The 15,998-nt window shown below is 33.8% G+C and overlaps 1 protein-coding gene across 5 annotated transcripts in view; it reads right to left on the bottom strand.

Annotated features, from left to right (window-relative positions):
• LRP1B (LDL receptor related protein 1B) overlaps window positions 1-15,998 on the bottom strand; it is a 1,884,722-nt gene that overhangs the window by 481,025 nt on the left and 1,387,699 nt on the right. The gene's annotated exons all lie outside the window — the stretch shown is intronic.

Raw genomic sequence — 15,998 nt, 5'->3', positions numbered from 1 at the left:
TTCCCAGGCTAGGGGTCAAATCAGAGCTGCAGTTGTAGACCTTCAACACAGCCAGGTACACAATGGATCCGAGACACATCTGTGGCATATGCCACAGCTTGCAGCAATGTTGGATCCTTAACCCAATGAGCAAGGCTAGGGATCGAACCCACATCCTCATGGATACTAGTTGGGTTGGTTACCACTGAGCCACAATGGGAAACTCCTTAAGTAGTTATTCAATTCCCCCACTTAGAAGCTCAATTTTTCCCCTTTGTATTTACAGAGCTGGCAAAAATAGTAATAAATTAAGATGATTATCTTTCTGAAAAGAAAAAAAATACTAAAACAAGAAATTTTTAAATCTAAGCAAAACATGCAAAAAATTCATTGAGAAATAACTTATTCTATCTAATACTGAATCAAATTGTAGTTTTGCTAAGCAGGTGAATATGTAGGCTTTTTTCCCAATTATTTTATTTTGCTAGTCACCTAGAGTGGAATCATTAAAACCAATTTAGCTTGAATCATAGTTGAAAAATTCCAGTGCTCAGAGCACTGATAATAACCTGGAAATAAAGCAAGTTAAGCTTCACAAGGTTAACTTATGATTATTTCTGTCCTTTATTTTGATTATTCTGAATTCACAAATGTACACTGGAGAGTCATGTTTTTTTTCCTAAATTTAAGCACTTAATTTCTCACCACATGCATATAAGGACAGGTTGTGCATTGCTGATTATTTGTTAGAGCCTTTTAGTCAGATTTTTACCAGCAGCAGGCAAAATGAAACCATTTTATGCAATAGAATAAAAGGGAAGTGTTTTGGCCTTTACTTTCAAGGTAAAGCTATGTTCATTAACAACAAAGAAGAATCTACGGTAGCAAGAAGGAAAAAAAATCAAAAACCTGCTATTTGCTTTCAAATAGGCTTATGAAAAATTAAGCAAAATTTGACAACACATCCTAACAATTTTTTCCCCCCTAAGGAAACAAATGGTGAAGTAGAAAAAACATTAAACACACAACCAAAACATCATTATCTACCACCAATTCTGTTACTCACAGATATGCATTCTTGGATAAGTCTTGTCCACAATCTGGGCTTCTGTGCCAGTTTCTAAGGCTGGGTAACAAGCCATCCCAAAATTTCATGCTGAAAGCAACACTGTTGCTCAAGAACTTGCAATTTGGGCCCAGCTCAGCAGGGGCAGTTTTTTCTGCTCTGATGTCTCTGTTCTGCTTGACATCAGCTGGGGGTGGGGTGGTGGGGTTGCTGAATGCTAGGGACATGTGAGAGGAGAGCTCTCATTCATGTATGGGGAAAACTCAAAACAGCTAGAGTTGGCACAGACTTCCTTAGGTACATCTGTTTCTGTGAAGTCTGTCAGCGTGATGGCTGTTTTAAAACAACTTCTTTATCATATATGAAAAATAATCAAGTTGGATTAGATAATCTCTAAAGTATCTCACCTCAGAAAATCTTGTGACTCTGTGATTAAATGGAAATAGAAATAACTTGAAAGTGATCTGAGACAGCTGGCATCATGTTAATAACACATTGGTATAGAGGAGAACTTCATAAAAGAAGTAACTCTGGAAGTGTGTTAAGCATTTAAATCAGCAAATTACCACATTTTTCAGTATCAATGATTATGTGTAATTGCAAAGGCAGGACAATATTCATAGGATGTAGTTTCTATGACATAGAGCAAGTTGATTGTTCCATGCCATTTAATCCTTCTGTTTAACCACATAATTATTATCATGGTTCATTCAAATTTTGAACACCTGATGTGATACCAAGAGTCATCAACATATTACTATTGCAAAGATCGAAAAAAAAAAAGTCTTAGGTGTATTTATGTTCAGTATATTATCAATCCAAATGCAATGCTATTTTGTAGTTCTTATCAGTCTATCTTGGCCCCTATGAATCATCTGATACTAACTCACAATAGGATAAGAATCAATGTTACCAGTGGGATATTGTCTTTAACAGTAACCTGCCTGGAAATCTAGCAGACTACATAGATCAGTTACATGAATACAATGAAACAAAGCATGAAAACTACCCTAAAGGCAAATGGAAGGAATCCAACTATAAGCAGATGTATTAAAAAGCCAACCAGTCCACTCTGATTTCAAGTTTCATATTTTCTTTGAGGCATAATGAGTTATTTTGATATTATTATTCTGTATTCACAAACCACGGTTTATATATGCAAAATGCTTTACAAAGGTTTTCTCTAAGTAGACAACTTTCTATTATGGGGAAGTTTATTAAAGTGTAGACAGCATCTGTTCTTTATTTCTCGTCATAGTCTTATCTGCATTTTACCAGTTGGAAAACTTAATTCCAAAAAGGCTAAAGCTTGCAAGGTCATATCATTTATCAATCACAACCTTGTAATTTATAGGTATTGTGACACAGGTCTTCCTGTGAAGTCTGCACTTTATAGGATTCTACTATTTCACACAAAAGGAAAATGACACAAACACAAGAGGAATTTCCAGAATGGATTTCTCAATCACTCCTAAAGTCTGACTGTTAATGTGCAAAGACCTTTAATATATAAATGACTTTAAATTAGCAGTTCTTGGGTATCCTGAAATCTCTCTTACAGATGGGATGTATTTTCTAGTAAACTGAAACCATTTCAGATGCCCATCTGTGACCCAAACATAAAAACAAAAACAAAAAACTAGTATTTGCCTAGATAATTATAACTTTTTAGGTATATACTACATGCCTGCGAAATCTCCATGAAATGTCTAGATATAGAAGTAGACTATACCAACATGAATGAAAACTGGTTTTCAACATTGAGGAAAAAAGTGTTCAAAAGTCCTTTTGATGATGACCATGGTTCCCAATTTTTCCACCATGATTTTTAGTGCATTTTGAAATCTAATTTTAGTTTTAAATTATGTGCAAAATTTGTATTCCATTCCTTAATGCCTGAATTTAAGTAAATGTAAAAATAATATTTTAAGAGCTATTTTTCTCTCAGAGAATCTTCAAGTACAATGCATGCCAAGAAATTGAGCCATGATCTCATGGTTTCAGTTTCCCCTGAAATACCTGCCACATACATTTGAGTGATATTTCAGTTTATTTTTAATTTTGTTTTTTGGTCACACTCATGACATGTGGAAGTTCCCAGGCCAGAGATCAATCCTATGCCAATGTTGAGACCTGCACCTCAGCTCCGGCAATGCCAGATCCTTAACCTGCTGTGCCACAGGGGGACTTCTTTGAGTGATATTTAAATCCTATTTTGAGGAGACAGCATTTCCCTTAATAAATTCAAATTCTTATTTTCCAAATTTGTCAATGAAAGTGATTTTGTACTTGGAGGAAAATGTTTAAACTATGCTGCCTTTACTCTTATCCCTGAGATTCATTTTCCTTTTTAGAATATTTCTATAATTAAAGCTGCCACCACTACTAGGGTCTCAGGACAGTCATTACAAAATACATAGGATAAACTAATGCTCATCTAAAAGATATACACAGTAGAAACAGTTGCAGAAGGAGTGCTTTGTTGTAGATAGCCTCTACTAATCTGAACAGACAAGTTTTCTGGAATCAAGAACACTAAAAAGATGCTGAATGAACAGAACTCTACTATATCTAATTATAAAAAATTATGTTTTTATTTTTTTAATGTTTTAGTATTTGTTCTATAAAATGTGATGTTTCTTTACATATACATTCAGTATTTCTTCTAGAATAAATGTATGTTATAAAACATATCAAATCCTTTTTTTTAAATAGACAATGCAGTTTTAGGTTTGCAGTAAAATTGAGTGGAAGATTCAGATATTTCCCATCTATCACCTGTCTCCACACACACACAGTCTCTCCCATCATCAAAATTCCACACTAGAGTGGTACCTCTTTTACAATTAAGGAAACTACATTGACACATCATGATAACCCAAAGTTCACAGTTTACATTAGTGATCACTCTTGGTGTTGTATATTCTACAGGTTTGACAAATGTATTATGACAGGTACCCACTGTTATAGTATTATATAAAATAGTTTTACTACCCTGAAAATTCTCTGCATTCTACCTACTCATCCCTCTCACAGCCCTCCTTCCTCCCAGCCACAGATACTTTCACTGTCTCCATAGTTTCACCTTTTACAAAATGTAATGTGTATATCAAACAATTTTTTAGTTATGGTTTTGGAATAATGCAGTCATAGAAACATTTTGCATTTTAGATAAAACTTTTAAAGTATAACAAAATATTTATATTTAACTTTCAGTTAAACCTATAATTTCTTTTCTATAGCTGTAACAACTGTATAATCCTTGTGCACTCATTTAATAACAATAGTAAATCACACCTTAAAATCTTGTCTCACTTCAATAGACATCAGTCTGTAAAAATATAATTATTTAAGATTTAGCCATTTGTTTTCATATTTCTTGTACAAATTATATGGGAACATTTTGTCAGGTAGAGTTCAGACAATGTCACTGGTACATACATATTTAAATAGTAAATGCCAAGAATTCTATTTTCAGAATGCTAGCATGAGGATCATATAGAATACGACCTCTATTAAAACAAGCAAAACTAGTAAAAATTATTTTGAAAAATAAAGATGAAGATTTCTCAGAATTGACCAAGGATATGTGGCACATAAAGAAAAAAAAAAAAAAAAGCTTCAAAAAAATTTACCAAATCTAGGTGAGAACAGTCCCTCTCTTCATGTTCCAATTCAGCTTGATGGAATTTCTACTGTGGGCAGAATGTGTGTAGTAAGATGGGGTTCCCTTTCTCCTTGGCTTCTCGTAAGGAGCCTCACCCAAAAAGCAGGAAACCCCTTCATTATACCCTCCAAATCTAAGTTGCAGGCACTTAACTTATGGTGAGCACAACAGAAAGCTCAGAGGCTTCCTACCTGACCCAGCACCCAACAGTAGAGGGAAAGTCCTGCCTCAGAAAAGGAAGGCTGTGAACACGCGGATCTTAATTGCTCTTCTGGCTGCTGGCACAAAAGTTCCAAGAGAGCCAGACAAGTCAGAGACTACCACTCTGTCTAGAGCCAGGATCAGTGACTCACGGATTTTATCTAGAATGAGAAGCAATCCATAAGAATAGAGAACTCCAAAACCTTCCCCAAAGCAACAGACTTTCTTTGAAACAGAATGTGGAAAAGTTCAACTCTAAGTGGCCTATCCATAACAATCAAGATTTTTGTTATAAACAATTAAGGGGAGGCTTTAACTAAGCTAAACCACAGGCCAACTAGTTACCCATACAGAAACATGGAAATAGACAACAAAGAGCCCTTCTGGAATCAGGAGAAAGCTTAAAGACTGGTCTCACAAACTATCCCCGGCCAGAATTTAATTGTATCAGAAAAGAGCAATTCATATCAGAAGGCACTGTCAAAAACATAAGAGAAATCAGCCAGCATTTAGGGGAGACTAAAAAGTGAGCTTGATAGCAAATAGCAAAATCAAAGTCAATAAGGATTAAAATCATGTAAATTTATGTCCTCTAACCACACTGAAGTTGAGTTATAAATAAACAATATCAAAAAAAGTTTGGGAAATTAAAAACTATGGGAAAATAATATATTCTGCTCCTAAATAACCAATGAGGTAGAGAAGAAATCACACGGAAAATTTGAAAATATTTCAAAATGAATAAAAATGGAGACTTGACATACCAAAACTTGTGGGTTGCATCTCAAGCAGTTCTTAGAATGAAATTTATAGCTGTATATGAATAGATTAAAAAAGAATTATCTCAAAATTAATAACTTTGCACTTTAAAAACTGAGAAAAACAAAAACAAAAACAAAATTAAAAAAACCAAAAAACAATAAACAACAACAACAAAAACACAGCAAGCTAAACCCAAAGTAAATGGAAGGAAGGGAATAATAAAGATTTAGTGGAATTTTAAAAATAGGAAACAAAATAGAGTTTACTCAAAAATCAACAATATTAGGGGGTTCCTGTCATGGCACAGTGGAAACGAATCCAACTAGGAACCATGAGGTTGTGGGTTCGATCCCTGGCCTCAGTCAGTGGGTAAAGGATCCAGCATTGCCCTGAGCTGTGGTGTAAGGTCACAGACAAAGCTCAGCTCTGGTGTTGCTGTGGCTGTGATGTACCCCAGCAGCTGTAGCTCCAATTGACCCCTAGCCTGGGAACCTCCATATGCTGTGGGTGTTGCCCTACAAAGAAAAAAAAAAAAAAATCAACCAAATTAAAAGTTGGTTCACTGAAAAGATCAACAAAATTGATAATTCTTTAGCTAGACAGCTCAATATAAAAAGAGAAAAGAGTCAAATTACTACAGTCAGGAATGAAAGACCTTACAAAAATTTTTAAATGATTATAAAAGAATACTATGAATAACTATATGCCAAAAAATTAGATAATTTAGATGAAACAGACACAGAAGAAGAAATATAAGAGTAGGAAAAGCAAAAGGAGAGGGAGGAGAAAGGTCAAAAAAATATAGTCGATTTGCAGTTGACATGATCTTATACAAAGAAAATTCTAAGGAATCCACTAAAAAACCTATTAAAACTAATGAAAGAGTTGAGTAAGGCTGCAGAATACATGATCAGTATACAAAAATCAATTATACTTCTATGTACTTATAATGGATATTTCAAAAAATAAATTAAGAAAATTCCATTTCAGGAAGTTCCTGTCATGGCTTATTGGTAACCAGCCTGACTAGTATCCATTAAGATGTGGTTTCAATTCCTGGCCTCGCTTTGTGGGTTAAAGATCTGGCATTGCTGATTCAACCCGTAGCCTGGGAACGTCCATATGCCACAGGTGCAGCCCTAAAAAGCAAAAAATGTGAAAGAAAGAAAGAAAGAAAGAAAGAAAGAAGAAAGGAAGAAAGAAAGAAAGGAAGAAAGAAAGAAAGAAAGAAAGATTTCATTTCAGTAGCAAAAAAAAAAAAAAGAAAAAAGAAAAGAAATAGGAATAAAGTTAACAAAAGAAGTGTAAATTACACTTGAAAACTGCAAATCATTCATGAAAGAAATTAAAGACCTGTGTATATAGGAAGATATCACACATTATTGTACTGAAATATCACATTACTCTTCAATTTTTTTTTTCTACAGATCATATCATCACAAACCCTATTGAAATCTCAGTTGGTTTACTTGCCAAAGTTGACAAGCTGATCCTAAAACATGTCCCCAACAGGTCCAGGTTCCACGCCTAAAAATCTTATGGCAATGCAAGAGACCAAGGATAGCCAAAAAGAGCTTGAAAAAGAACAAAGTTGGAAGGATTCACAATTCAAATTTCAAAATCTCCCACAAAGCTACAGTAGTCAAGACAAACAGTACACATAAAGATAGATTTATAGATCAATGGAATCGAATTTAAAGTCCAAAAATATGGAGTTCCCGTAGTGGCGCAGTGGTTAATGAATCCGATTAGGAACCATGAGGTTGCAGGTTCGATCCCTGCCCTTGCTCAGTGGGTTAACGATCCGGCGTTGCCGTGAGCTATGGTGTAGGTTTCAGACGCGGCTCGGATCCCGCGTTGCTGTGGCTCTGGAGTAGCTGTAGCTGGCTACAGCTCTGATTAGACCCCTAGCCTGGGAACCTCCATATGCCGCGGGAGCGGCCCAAGAAATAGCAAAAAAGACAAAAATAAATAAATGAATAAATAAATAAATAAAGTCCAGAAATAAACCCTCACATTTACAGTCAATTGATGTTCAACAATTTGTTAATACAATTCAATAGTGGAAAAACAATCTTGTCAAAAAAATAGTGCTGGGATAACTTAACATCCACATGCAAGTCCACACAGATATTTGTATCTGTATATGAAAATTGAGTCAAAATGAATCTTTGACCTAAATGTAGATGTTAAAACAAAGCACTTAAATGAAAACATAGCATTAAATCATAGAGTCCTTGGATAGCTAATGACTTCTTATACAGGACACTAAAAGCATAAGGAACAAAATTAAAAAATGAATAAAATGGATTTTGTGTTTCAAACTACGTCAAAAAGTGAAAAGATAAGCAGAGCATGGGAGAAAACTTTTGCAAATCACATATTTTATAAAAGACTTTTATCTAGAATAAATAAAAGAACCCTAGCAGATTAGCAACAAGTTTTTTTTTTTTTAATGGGCAAAGAATCTATTGAATAGACTTTTTTTCCAATATATACAAATAAGCATGAACATGAAAAAATGTTCAAAATTATTAGGCATCAGGGAAATGCAAATCGAAAACACAATAAGATGTCACTTCATTCCCCACTGGAATGACTGTTTTAAAAAAAGATAATAACAATTCTTGGCAAGAATGTGGAGGTCTTGGAACCCTCACATACTGCTGTTAGAATGCAAAATGTTTCAACCAGTTTGGAAAATGGTCTGATACTTCCCCAAAAGTTTAAACATAGAGTTACCATATAAACTGTGCTGTGCATTTCTAGGTATATATCCTAGAGGAAAACAAAACAAAAACAAAGCAAATATCCACACCAAAATGTGTACATGAATGTTTCTGGCAATTTTATCTGAGTCAAAAAAAGCAGAAACAACTCAAATGTCAATCAACTGATGACTTTTATTTTTTTCCATTTAAATTCATATACTCATAAAATCTAACATTACTTGGCAAAAAAAGGAAAAGAGAAAAAGAAAATGCTAAGTAACAAGGCCACAACATGGATGAACTTTACACTGAGTGAAAGAAGTCAATCATGAAGGACTGTATATCAGCTAATTCTACACGAAAGGTCTGGAACAGGCAAGTTTATAGTGGCAGAAAGTAGATTAGTGGTTGATTTAGGGCTAGGAAGTTAGGAGAAACATGAAAATTACCCATAAGCACTGACTTAAGCTTTTTAAATATATTAATTACATGGTAATGTGAATTATATCTTTTAAAAAGTGTTAGTTTTTTTTTTTTTTTAAGGAAATTCTATCATGAGGAATTATCACAAACAGTGAAAAATATATGTAGCTAAACTTTGGAAACAATCAAAATGTCCAAAAAATTAGAAAATTAAAAAAATTATGATAATCTACAGATTAAATTACAGATTGTTAATCACAACATAGGAAATAATAAAAGGACTAGGATAAAATTTTATCAATCATAAGATTATTTGCATTTTAAAAACAGCATGGATGTTAATATTCCAAATATTAACAGTTGCTAGCTGTGTAGTAGCAGTAGTGGTAATTTTCATTTCAACTTTGTTTCATGCTTCCTAATTTTCAAATTCCCCATTATGTACAACTTTAATAAATAATTTTTTAATAAATAAATAAATAATTTTTTGAAATTGAGATCTGCTATCAATAAATGATTACTAATGACTATTACTTCACAAAACAAATTTATTAAAAAAATTAAAATCATTATAAATAAAAAAATACAAAAATAATGTTTAGTGATGATTGAGCTGGTAAATGTCTATTTTTAATTTAGTCATCACTATTTTGAGTTAAAAGAGTTTCACATAGACATTGAAAATAGTATGAAAATGTGTTCATTGTAATCCTTTATTGTATCTGTAAATTCAAATCTGAGCCAAACTCAGGGGTGTTATCACTAAAATAGTATTAAGGGAGGACATTAAATGGAAACAACTATCAGGCTATGGTCACATTGTAAATAAGATTATTAATAAGAGTCACCAACAAATGACAGTTTTTTCCAACTAATTGGAATCATGTTTCATAAGTAACAAAAGAAAAATTTTGAATCCTCTTTTCCAAGATTTAGAAAATAGCATTTCATATTTAGTTACAACCTTGAATTACTATGGAATCATCGATTCTTTTTAGTATTTTAGTATTTAATTTGTAAGGAAAGCAGTAACATAAATAGAATCTCCCCAACAAAGATTTATTTTTCCCCTGAAAAAAGGAACAGATTCCACAATAGTCTACTTTATGTGCTCATACTCTGCAAACCTAATTCCGATTCTGTTCACATAGGTATTAATGACTGTTGACTAAGAAAATAGATGGTTTTAAAAAAATAGCCTACAGGTTGTTAACTGTTGAAGCTATTAATAGTCAAAAAGCTGGAAGTGACCCAGAGAAATCATTATTCAGAAGAAGTGGTTTGTTTAACTCTTTAAAATACTCCAGAGCCAGAGATTCATAACCTGTAAGTAATCTTTTCTGATATTTAATACACTGATCTATTCTGGTATCTAGTACACTGACAATCAGGTTTAATTTATCAATCCACCTAAGTTTTTACCTATGTAATTTACATCTAGCTTTCCTCATTCAGTTCTCATTAAAATTAAATCATGAATACATTAAATTCTAGATTAAAGAAATCAGTGGGGTTTTTTGTTGTTCGCTTTTTTGTTTGTTTTTCAACATAGTCCTGGATAAATTTATTGACAGAGTGCTTGACCCATAGAAAACAATGGGATTTAACAGGCTATCCTTGGAAGATTTGCATAGTTGCTACTGTGTGCCATGCTGGGTGAGTATAAGGAATCCGCAATTGTTGTCAAATACTTTGGCTCTCCCTTCCTGGACACAAAACTCTAGACAGGAACAATGGTTGCCATACTACAACTCATTTCTAGCATCATTAACATCAGTCATCACAAAGCCTGCCTTGGTGACAAAGAAGAAAGTCACTCCATTCATAATTCTGTTGGTGTTATATATCTTTGTATCCCCCAGGCAATCCTAGACAGCTTTAAGCAATTTCTTGGAAGAGCTTTTCTTAAAAAGCTTTGGTGCCAGAGAGTTGTCAGTAGAAGATTTAGTGCAAGTTAATATTATACGGAGACTTTTCTAGAAACTGGGCAAAAACTGTAAAGGGTGATTTGAGAGAGCTGCTGGCTTTTCTTGAAATATTTTTCTGCAATTCTGGTTAAAAGCAAATTTGGCAAATTTATGACATTAAAAGCTAGCAACAATGTCCTATCTCCGGGGGTAAACCATGATGGAAAATAATATTTTTTAAAAAGAATGTGTACGTGTGTGTGTGTGTGTGTGTGTGTGTGTGTGTGTATAATAGTATATATACAGTAACTCAGTCATATATATAATATATGTGTGTGTATATATATATGACAATTACTTTGCTATACAGCAGAAATTGGCACAACATTCTAAAGCAACTCTAAAAAGGCATTTATATAAAGTACATAAAAATGGCATAAACATACTAAATCATAAGATTACTAATATAGTATTACTCAAAAACATATTTAAAAAGGAATTCTATAGTGGTATAGCAGTTTAAGGATCTGGCATTTTTGCTGCTGTCGCGTGGATTCAATTCCTGGCCTGGGAACTTTCACATGCCACAAGTGTGGCCAAAAAAACCCAAAAAACAGTTAAGAAAAAAAAGCTAGATAACAATAAATGAGATGACCAAGATAATAAATAGTTCCCTAATGAAAAAGACTTCGAATTTGCTACTTTTGAGGATAGTGGCACTAAACCAGAGGTGCATTTCAAAATCACATTTTGAGGATAGTGGCACTAAACCAGAGGCGCATTTCAAAATACAAGGCTAGGTTTTTCAACCTTGGCACTATTAGCATTTAGGACTAAATAATTCTGTTGTGGAGGATTGTCTTGTGTATTGTTTAGCAGTATCCTTGGCGTTTACTCACCAGTAGCACCCTTTCAGTTGTGACAACAAAAAATGTTTCCCGATATTCCAACATGTAATCTGGGATGGACAGTCATCCTCAGTTAAGAACCACTGCCATGGAGCTTCTAAGATACTAAGCACTAGGACCACGAACTATCCCTCAACCCCAGTGTGGCCTTCCAAACCCTACCTACTGAATGGTCAGATATCTCTGAGACTTTGCTTTATATAACATATTTGTTGTTGTTACTAAACTCTCATCTGTTCTTGAATTCTTCTGGAATCTCTCCTCACTCTCATCTTACCTAGCATGGTAGTGTAAATAAAACTCATGTTTGGGGAAATACATATAAATACATAAATATATGTTTATTTATGAGTTCTTGTGAAATATAGTTCATATTTATATGAGTTCAGACTCCAATTATCTTTCCCAATCATAAATACAACAGAATTAAAATTCTCATTATGAAATTATCAGGGATATGATGTTGATTATTGCACCACTGGTTATCCAATTCATGGCTTATGTAAATTTCAAGGGTGAAAATCCAAATGTAAATCCTAAATGCAGAATTTGGGCATCCCAAAGCAACTAACTCTCCTCTGAATATCTATTCATCCCAAAACCCAGTTCCTTCATTATTAAAAAAAACTGTCTTCCTCAACAGATTATTTTGATGATTTAAATTGCATAAATACATGAAGTTTCCAGATTTTATTCCTGGAAGGTAGTGCTTAATAATAAAATATTTTAATTTTATTTTTTTATTTTTTTCCTGTCTCAAATCACCTCTTCCTAACCCAGCCATGGGTGACTCATTCCATTTATAGGCTTTCTACTTTAACCAAGTCCCTGTTCTGAAAAATAATAAGAAATATATAGAAATAATTAGTTCTTTTTTCCTTTCAAAGTCCCCCAAAGAATCCAAGTGCTACTTACTGTCTCTGGCTAAGAATAAAACCAAATGATAAAAAAGAATTAAAGATCTACCCATTGCTAAAGTACCAGACCAAACATCAATTAAGTAATTTCTTTTTTCCTTTTTTAACCAGAAAATTATCCATCTGTTTAAAAGCTAATGGCCAACAATCTCAAAAGCTGAATCTTAGCTTTTTAATTTATTTTTTAAAGGAAGTGTGTCAAAAAGAAAAATGGACTAATATGTCCTTGGTTTTCTTAAAATGGGGGAAATACACTTTTTCAAGTTTAAAGTCACATTTAGCAATGTTAACGGTATCGATATTCCTAAACTAAGGGAGAACCACCGCATTTTCATTTGACCAATATTTTGACTAAGAGTCAGAGAATGAAATAATTTGAAAAACATCCAAAATATTTACCTATCCATGAAAATATTTTCCACACATGATTTTCATGGTGCTTTAGTTGATTTTATGGTGTTGGGTTAAGACACTGAGCTTTGCTCTAACATATGAATAAGAGAGCTACCAATCTCTTAGCAGCTCTTGATAATTTATTATGCATGGGTGTAACTGGGCCTTTTGAGAATAGGGTTCTAGGTAACTCAGTTTGGATGAGGAAAAGAGTAGAGAAAGACATCAGAGTATCAGATATAAATGTATAAGAGAATACTGAAGAGACTCACGAGAATCATGAGCGGAAAAGAATCCTGAACAGTTAGAAATAAATACAGCAGCACAGAGTGACTCAGGAGAGGGAAAAAGAAAGATGCTTAAACAGACTGGATGTGCTTTATGTGAGTAAGTGCAAAGCAGGTGTTGGGACCTTCACTTTCACAAGGAGTGCTAAATGCCTGAGAAAGAAGCTTCAAGAGATTTCTTGATTCTCTCAATAACAGAATAATAATATTCCAAATAAAGTTGGCCAAACTTTAATCATAGTAGATCATCATACTGTATCTTCTAGAGCTTTGGGGTTCAGATATCCATTCCGAGGAATCCAGATACCTAATAGAAGCTTGTTTTATTTTGCATTGTTTTTCATGTTTTGAGTTCAGAAATTATCCAAATAGGATTTGTGGAATATTTCCATTAATTTAGTTAACCTATAGTGACACTTTCTATGTATGGTTTTATTTGTTTCTCAGTAGTGTTGGAAAGTTTTTTGTTTTCTTGTCCTAGTTAGTACTCTGTGACTTGAAAGATTTATTGCACTTGACCACCTACAAATACACACAAACTGCTCACATGATTTGAAAATACAGTCTTGAAACAAGTTTGAAATGACAACGCAAAGTAGTACAGGTTCACTGTCACAAGAACAAGAAGAAATTGAAGCAGCCAAATTGAACTGGCCCTAAAAATTCACTTTGTAACCAAGGAGTAAAATTGAAAAAATATCTCAAAACAACAGTATTATATTTCTTAAGCTATGGCTGTTACTGACATAAAAAGAATTCTTTCTATAATTCTTCTTTGGCCTTGGTTTGTGACAGAGTGGTTATTATGAGAAAAAAATTGTAAACAGCTATTTTCTAGGCTTCCAGGCATAGGGAAAAGAAACCCTCTTTTGAGTGTCACATGCTTCAATTATTAAATAGGTTTAAAGTCATAGGATTCAATACATAAATCAAAATAAAACATGACCTTCTACCAGTACAAATTTGCAGAATTAGTTTCATCAAATAATGCCAACAATGGCCTAAATAAAATTGGATTTAAATTGTTAGAAATGCAAGATGGCAAAGTATAAAGGATTAAAAGTAGAGCACGTCATTACTACACAGCCCCTTGATCTCTTGGGTTTCAGGTTCCTTCTCTGTAACATGAAGAAATATCAGTAGATTGTCTCAAATGTTCCTTCTAATTCTAACATTCAAAGATATATGTAAACATGGGCATTCACATCATGGCTCAATGGAAATGAATCTGATTAGCATCCATGAGGATGCAGGTTTGGTCCCTGGCCTCACTCAGTGGGTTAAGGATCCGGTATTGCCATGAGTTGTGGTGTAGGTCGCAGATGTGGCTCAGATCTGGTGTTGCTATGGCTGTGGCGTAGGCCAGTGGCTATAGCTCCGATCCTATTCTGGGAACTTCTATATAGTTCGGGTGGGGCCCTAAAAAGAACAAAACAAAAAGGTGTACATAAACGTGGGACAAATGGGACTATTAAGTAGGGAGTCTTTCATGTAAATTGACGACATTCAGCTGTGTAAATATGGCAGCCATATTCTGTCACATATTCTCTTTCAGTGTTGCTATGTGTGTGCTTTACAGTTTATTTTTTAGAGCAGTTTTAGACTCATAGAAAAATTGAGCAGGAGTTCCCACAAACCCTTTCCTTTTCTACACTCAGCCTCCTTCACTATTGATGTCTCATGCAAGAGTGGTTTAAGTAATAAACTTACATCAACATGTCCACAGTTTATATTAGGATCTACAGTTTACATTAGGGTTTACTCTTAGTGTTTTACATTCTATGGGTTTTAACAGATGTATAATGCCATGTTCCTTCTGATTTTTTTATTGTCTTAATAGCTGTATCACTATGTGATGATGTGAAAAGGCATTAGAATATTCCCTATAGTGAGTGTAAGGCAATTACATCCAAATAATGGTCCTTATTTGGTACCAAGTCAGAAAGAGAAAGACAAATACTATATGACATCACTTCTATGTGGAATCTAAAACATGACACAAATGAACCTATCTACAGAACAGAAGCAGATCATGGACATAGAAAACACTTGTGGTTGCCAAGAGCGTTGGGGACTGGGAGTTTGGGATTGTGGGATAGACAGGGACTTTGGGGTTGATAGATGCAAACAATTACATTTAGAATGGATAAACAATGAGGTCATACTATATAGCACAGGGAACTATATCCAACCTCTTGGGATAGGACATGATAGAAGATAGTATGAGAAAAAGATATACAATGACTGTGTTACTTTACTGTACAGCAGAAATTGACACAGCAGCATAAATCAAATATAATATAAAACAAATAAATAAAATTTAAAAATTATCCATTCATGCATTACCTTAGAAACTGTTCCTTGTTTGTCCATATTCCCTACAGCAGTTTAGCTGTGATGTTCTATTCCTAGCAGATAGTCATCAACATTTGTTAACATTGAGTTGGATAACTCAAATTTGAATAAAAGAGATAAAAGATGAAAAAAAAGAACATAAGCTTGAAAATTTCAAATAATGATTCTCTGGGTAGAATATTCTCTATTTAAGTAATATTCTCTTAAGTGATTATTATTAAAAAGTCATAAATACCTCCAAGACAGAGGTGGGAGAACTGAATAGATCATTATTTAATGAGGATCACATTACTAAATGGAGCAGTGAGCTGTGTTCTGAATGCTTTTTCCATAACCAAAATATATCTTTTAAAACACCAAATGCAGTATTCACTCATCAGGAGGAATATCACTCAGCAGGCCAGGATTTTCAAAGCTGCCTA

The sequence above is a fragment of the Sus scrofa genome, chromosome 15, assembly GCF_054392235.1.
Source record: "Sus scrofa isolate SSC_HxYL_T2T_F1_AM1 chromosome 15, Sscrofa_HxYL_maternal_Yorkshire_Landrace_v2.0, whole genome shotgun sequence".
Classification (NCBI taxonomy): domain Eukaryota; kingdom Metazoa; phylum Chordata; class Mammalia; order Artiodactyla; family Suidae; genus Sus; species Sus scrofa.
This window is presented reverse-complemented; position numbering and strand designations above follow the sequence as displayed.